Genomic DNA, 7,852 nt, shown 5'->3' on the forward strand with positions numbered 1-7,852 from the left:
CTGTGGCACAGAACAGGACGCGAACAACAGGATTGCTATTTATTGGCGCATTAGCGCAACTCCGTGAGATTTAGATTGGCGGCCCCCAAAAACCGCTAAATAAGTAGGCGGTTCCGCGGTGGCGTTAATACATAAGTATCAACAGTTTTAATTTGAAACTACTTAATTATTTAAACCGACTCGCTGGATGGCGCTTCCGCTTCAACGACTGAGTATGAGATCTAGGGAGACCATTAGTGATGAAAACTGAAGTTTAGTAGTTCAGATTCTTAAGTTGCTGGTACTCAATATGTGAGACGTTGATTTAAAACGCTTCGTCCCATAGATTTGAATTTCTAGAAGACCAATGTAAGTCGTTTGATGTCTTTATTTTTATGAAAAACCAACGTACATATAATACTTTAAATTGCCGAATTAATTTTATTTTTCACGTATCAAGTATATTGTTGGAGTACAAACTGCGCCTTAGCGACTAACCGATCTTTATACACTCAATGCATTTCGGGAAAAGTTCTCAAAATTCTAGAAGTTTTATGTCCTTAACATCTTCAACAATTTCTCTTCTGCTGCACCTTTTTCTAGTTTAAGCAATCGTTTGGCGCAGTATAGCCTGTTAAGGCTCTTGCGCCAAAAACCCAATCAACCAACCAACAGGATTATAAAATTCTGGACATAACATGCGAAGTGATGTATCGGTACACCATCTATAAGACTTCACTACGCAATATGCTGCTACAAAGGTTTAGTAAATAAAATCTCACCAGTAATATTTGAATTTTGGTAAAATGCTTTCATATTTCGTTCGTCGATAGTTTTCGTGTATTTTCTTCATTTCGCAGTATTTATTGGCGTTATTATTACATTCACAGGACTATTAGGGATTAAAATTATCGTTTTATTATCATTGTTGGCGAAATTTGTTACACCCCACATCTGGACATCCCCATTGGATAATATCACATTTGTTTCCTATGCCGATTTATCATAACGTGGACACTAAGCGTGTTTTCAAAATGTCGGATTAAGTTAGTCTAAACCATAGAGTAAAGAAATATACAATGAAAGGCCCCGTCTGTGATAAAACGGAGATGAAATTGAAACCGGAATTATGGGATACAGCGGTGCAATTATGGGTGCTGTTATGATAGCAATCAAATAAAGTAGCTGACCGATTGATTTACATTTTAACTCACACTGTTAAAAAAAAAAAAATTCCTGAAAATAACGGAAAAAGTACCGCAGCAAAGTTGCCGTAAATATTACGTTTACGTTCAATGACTTTCCGTGACTTAACAGAAGTTCCATTTCTTATTTCTCCGTAGTTGTAGTTTTCCCGTGACTGAACGAAAATTCTCTTTATTTTTCCATTCATTTATGACCTTTCTGTGTTTTAACAGAATTTACGTTCCTTTTTTTCATTCGATATTTTTTTTGTCCATTTCTCACTTTCCCCTATTTAACTGAAATTACAATCTCGATTTTCTATCTACAATATAAAACAATTTTCTTAAAATAACAAAAAAAAAAAAAAAAAAAGCATTCCCCTGCATTTCTCTTTTTTCTATTGACAAACTCTTTCATTTGTCATTTTTCTGTTATTTGACTTTGCCAGTATTCAATTTTCTGTGAATGGTACAAATAGAATTAATTAAACATTAGGTTATTCACAAAATAATGCTGTAATTTCATACACACACAAATCGTTATAATTAAAATAAAACCCTGTGCAAGAATTTAAAATATTAAAAGTAAAAAGATTTTATTTTCAAAAAATATTTAAAAAGTTATGTCAAGTATTGACTTTTCGTTTCATTAAAATTTAGTTCTTTAAAATAATACAGTTATAATTAACTATTCTGAAATTATTACTTTTTTTTATTTGCATTTGTTACTCAAAGATTTTTTAAATTAACAACTGGAGAGAGAACTTACCTATCATACATGTCTACTCCGATCATACATGTCTACTCCGAGCATCTATGACTGACCAAAACTTTTTTTATTAACTTCAGATGAGTCAAATTAATCAAATAGTACCAGCAGAAAAATTGATGGATTTGAATAGGACACCAATTTATCCCTGCTGATACTGTTCGATATTCCCTTCGTCGTACATTGTCTGGGCTGGCATGAAAAATATATTTTTATTTGCAGAATATGTCAAATAAAATGCTATTAAAAACAGGTTAACGTTATCATTTAATAATATATCTTTTGTGTTTAAAAACAGAATCATTGACATGCACGTGAAGAATTTTTGGTTCAGATGCTACATACCCCCCCCCCCCCCCCAATGATATCCAAATTTTTCACTCATTGGAATCGCAACATAGATTTTTAGCACATAATCATTATACTTAAGCGTATCAATATCAATCAGTTTGGGTAAAACGAACTGTTTTTCCAAAAAACTTGAAATAATCTCAAATAAGTTGTTGGATAAGATCCTAATAAATTAAGTACTTATTGTTGCCAAAGCTTTCATTGTATTTTTAAAGATCAACAATACACCTTTATTTAGAGATTTAAAATAGTTACTTTCAGTATTCCAAGCTGTGAAGCGACCCCCCCCCCCCCCAAAAAAAAAAACCAACTGTGATTTTTCCTATCTTGCTCGCACACCACGATAATCTCCGGTATAGATACGAAATGGCATTTAGCATATTAATGACTTTCAAGAATGCAATGCGTAAGAGCAATAAAAAATAACTCTATAATAGTTGTATAAATTCTAATTAAATTATCATCGAAATTCTATCAAATGCATATTAACAAGGAAAATACATTTGTATATTAACATGTACAAAGATATTCAACAACACTTACATGTGAACAGCGGTGCTAAATGTATCTCCATTGCATCTGGATACAACTAATCCAATAGGCTTTATTTTAAATTGATAACACGAGATCCTAAAACTATTCTCACTGTTAGTCATATTGTGTGCTCTAACGAATAGAAATGTTCAAATTATTGAGCAAAATATTAAAACCAAAAAAATATTCTAATACTGACTCGGTAAAAACCACATCAAATCACCTCGGCGATCAAAACACATCTGCCAGTCTAAAAATGGCGCGAACATTTTTCCAAACCTACAAAGCTCAGAGGTGTATAAACAATTTCGACATACGAGTATATTACTCTCCAGACATAAAATATCAAGCTATCTCTTTGTCTACTGCATCTGAGTTGTTATTCTAAATATGCTTTTAATTAGCAAAATGGAACAGAGTGCGATTTATAAGCACTATCAATAAGTGATGTTTATCATGACTTGAAGGCTAATCAGAGCAAAGTGCAGCATAGCGGCAACCCTAGAAATGGAAAAATTCCGTTTTCATTATTTCCTTTCGTGATGTTTACGTTGTTGTAAGGAAAAAATACGTTTTGAAGCATTACGGAAATATTCTGTTAAACTCAGTCAGAAAACGTTCGTTTTTTTTTTTTTTTTTTTTTAACAGTGCATGTTGTAATGCAATTTCAAAAACGTGCCTCATAAACTTGCAACAATATCTAAGTTTAAATTAGCAACCAATTGAAATTCAGTAATAGAACATGGTGAATCAAAATGCTAGACCGAGCTAGCTTGCTGGTGAAAAAATTGGTTCATGGATACATCATGTTGCTGGTGGGAGGCTTGGCGAAAACTTTGGCAGCATGGTTGCTAGTTGGAAACAGTATCTATAGTTTGGCACTCGACATGTATTTTAACACGTAATGTGTTTTCATTATAATTCCCCCCCCCCCCCCTAGGTGCAGAGATTGAACTGTTTTTTTTAGTTTTGCATTATTTTGACCACAGTTTTCAGTAACTTTTATTTCATTTGGAACTGCTACGTAAGCATTGGAGTGAATGTAATGGCGTAAACGTTTTGCGTTAACGCAAAAATGTACTAATCGGTATCTTAAATTGAAATTGTAGGGAAAAATCTTACCGTTTGCCGATTCTTTTTGGGCGCTTGCATCTTTAATTGCTTAGAGAGTTATTGAAATTGACTAAAGAAAATGCACAATACTATCTTAACGAAAAACTCACTATATTACCAAAATATTTACAACTTAGAATAACAAATTTACAAATCGGACTCCATAAAAGATCATTCTTTCGTGTTCCATCAATTCTATTTATTTTATTTCTCGCGGGCGTTGATCGTCTGCTACGATCAACGCCCGCTGTTCCTTAGGATATCCACCAGTCACATGGTTTGGTTTATGAGCAAAACAAGGGTTGCCATAGCTCTTCTATTCTTATAATTAGTCTATGATCTCAAGATATTTTACAAGAAGTTAAGGATCTTGGGATACAGCGGTGCAACTTCCGGCTTCAATATCTTAGTATAACGGGCCTCTATGTAATTTCTTTACTCTATTGTCTAATAAAAGCTCTTATCTGCTTGCCAAACGTTGCCACAACCAATTATTTTGATTGTCAATCTAAATTCTTTGTTTAATTTTGAAACAAAACAAGATATTAAACAAGATTAAAAGTTCCATTTAAACGAAACTTATTTCAAGCACAAGGTTAAAACAAAAATATTTTTGTCAAATAGTAGTTGAATTTTGCATTCATGTCAGTTTTATTTATTTTTCATATATTGAATAACTTTAAGTATAAAGAGCAGAAATAGCGTTCACTATTTCAGCGATAGTAAATATTTTCGCCAATTTTATATCTCCGCGTTGTGTGAATTCTCCGGTTTCAGTTTGTCGTATTCTTGGTCTTCGCTGAAAAAAGTCGATATATAACTAGTCAGTAATTAAGTCCAAACCAATGCTTCCAGTGCCCGGAAGCATTGGTTTGGACTAGAAAAAGAGCTAAGAAACACTGGGAAATCCAGTGTCCTAATTCCATTCGCCAGCTGGTATTTTCCGTTAAAGTTACGTCGCTTGGCTCATTTTTTTTTTTGGTGATTTTAATTTATTTACCACTGTTAGCGACATTTACCAACTTTAATTTCTAAACTCTATGATTGCCGTATAATTATTGATGCCAACAATCGCTTTTAGCTATTTTCTATTCTCGTCAAGGTAGAAAGTAAACAAGTCTTCAAACCTTTAACGGAAATTACCGTATTGCATTTTTTATTTGTTGTTGGGCAGATTTACAATAACGTAGTCGTGACATGTGTTCAGAAATCTTGGTGCTATCGCCATTACAAAAGTTGCATTAAAATGCAGAAATTTCGCCAAATTAAATGTTGTAAAAAGATCATTAAATACTATATAAGGTATTAAAGTTAAAATTATTCCGCCTAGTAAAAATAAAAGAAAAAATCGCAGCTTTAAAACAATTTAAAAATTGACACAATTTTTTTTCCTTTTAATTTTTACTTTCTTCTATATCTAATATATAGAAGAAAGTATTGGATTCGTGCAAATTTTCGAATTTCGAATTTTGACGGATTCGAACGTTTTGAGGTGTGCTGAGTCCATTTCGACCATTTTTGGAAAATGTCTGTCTGTGTGTGTGTATGTGTGTGTGTATGTGTGTGTGTATGTATGTGTGTCACGTCTGTGTGTGACCAGTTTTTTGTGGCCGCTCTACAACAAAAACTACCGCAAGAAATCGAACGAAATTTAGTACACATATGTGCCCCTATGTGAACTTGTGCCCATTAGTTTTTGGCGCGAATTCCTCCAAGGGGGGTGGAGCAATGGGACGTTTTTCGAGTTACGCGTGCTTGCTATTCCTCAGGAAGTAACTGGCGGAATCAAACAAAATTTGGTCCATATGTTGGTATTAACAGGAACAGGTGCTGATTCAATTTTGGTGTCAATGACTCAAACGGGGGTTGAGCTATAGAACGTTTTTTGTCGTCAATTGTGACTGCTGTATCTCAAGAAATAATGAACGGAATGAAAGAAAAATTTATCGGCAAGTAGCCCTTAGTGGGTATAAGAACTGATTTTATTTTTGTGTCAACAGCTAAAAAGGGGGTAGCGCAATCACCCGTTCTTTTTTTCCATTTTGAGTGCCCTATCTCAAGAAGTAATGCTACGTTCTGGTTGAAATTTGGAATATATGTGAATCCATATGTAAACAGGCTTTGGTTCAATTTTGACGCCGATCGCTCCAAGAGGTGTTGGTTTTTTTTTTTTTTTTTTTTTTTTTTTGCGAATAAAAATAGCTTTATTAATGCAACAATAAGAAAGATAAATCGTAATAGATTGTCGTCTGCGTATTTCTCGTGATTTTTACTTTCTTCTATATCTAATATATAGAAGAAAGTATTGGATTCGTGCAAATTTTCGAATTTCGAATTTTGACGGATTCGAACGTTTTGAGGTGTGCTGAGTCCATTTCGACTATTTTTGGAAAATGTCTGTCTGTCTGTCTGTGTGTGTGTATGTATGTGTGTGTGTGTGTGTGTGTGTATGTGTGTCACGTCTGTGTGTGACCAGTTTTTTGTGGCCGCTCTACAACAAAAACTACCGCATGAAATCGAACGAAATTTGGTACACATATGTGCCCCTATGTGAACTTGTGCCCATTAGTTTTTGGCGCGAATTCCTCCAAGGGGGGTGGAGCAATGGGACGTTTTTCGAGTTACGCGTGCTTGCTATTCCTCAGGAAGTTACTGGCGGAATGAAACAAAATTTGGTCCATATGTTGGTACTAACAGGAACAGGTGCTGATTCAATTTTGGTGTCAATAACTCAAACGGGGGTTGAGCTATAGAACGTTTTTTGTCGTCAATTGTGACTGCTGTATCTCAAGAAATAATGAACGGAATGAAAGAAAAATTTATCGGCAAGTAGCCCTTTGTGGGTATAAAAACTGATTTTATTTTTGTGTCAACAGCTAAAAAGGGGGTAGCGCAATCACCCGTTCTTTTTTTCCATTTTGAGTGCCCTATCTCAAGAAGTAATGCTACGTTCTGGTTGAAATTTGGAATATATGTGAATCCATATGTAAACAGGCTTTGGTTCTATTTTGACGCCAATCGCTCCAAGAGGTGTTGATTTTTTTTTTTTTTTTTGCGAATAAAAATATTTTTATTAATGCAACAATAAGAAAGATAAATCGTAATAGATTGTCGTCTGCGTATTTCTCGTGATTTTAATTGTATGGAAATGATAGGAAATATTATCTCAATGATTTAAAATTTTTAACTGTTGCCATCTTATGTTTGTTAACAAATAAAATATTTGTAATTCATTCAAGCAAGGCTTTTAAAATAACTTTCAGTTTTCGCTCTTTTGCTTTGCTTTTAAAATAATTCAGACATTGGGATGGTAGTCAAGTTTTTGCATGTGTAATTTTGTTTTTGTTGGGAATATTGCTTCCTCGTCAAGCATGGGGAGGGATCAGAAAAAAAAAGAAAAATATAGAAGAAAGTTTCGTGATGGCCACAACATACTAGTAATTGTATGGAAATGATCGGAAATATTATCTCAATCATTTAAAATTTTTAACTGTTGCCATCTTATGTTTGTTAACAAATAAAATATTTGTAATTAATTCAAGCAAGGCTTTTAAAATAACTTTCAATTTTCGCTCTTTGCTTTGCTTTTGCAATAATTCAGACATTGGGATGGTCGTCAAGTTTTTGCATGTGTAATTTTGTTTTTGTTGGGAATATTGCTTCCTCGTCAAGCATGGGGAGGGATCAGAAAAAAAAAAAGAAAAATATAGAAGAAAGTTTCGTGATGGCCACAACATACTAGTTTGTGCAGAGGTTGTTTTAAAACAACCTGTCAATAAACATGTTTATTACAATGAGTTTTTAAATAGCATTTCAGAACTCCCAAAAGCAAGAAATGAAATACTTAATCATTTTTTTTTTTACACATAGGAGCATTTCCAGGAAAAGTGTCATATTTCAGATCCCTCAGTTAAAATGTGTT

Source organism: Uloborus diversus, unplaced genomic scaffold, assembly GCF_026930045.1.
Source record: "Uloborus diversus isolate 005 unplaced genomic scaffold, Udiv.v.3.1 scaffold_314, whole genome shotgun sequence".
Taxonomy (NCBI): Eukaryota; Metazoa; Arthropoda; class Arachnida; order Araneae; family Uloboridae; genus Uloborus; species Uloborus diversus.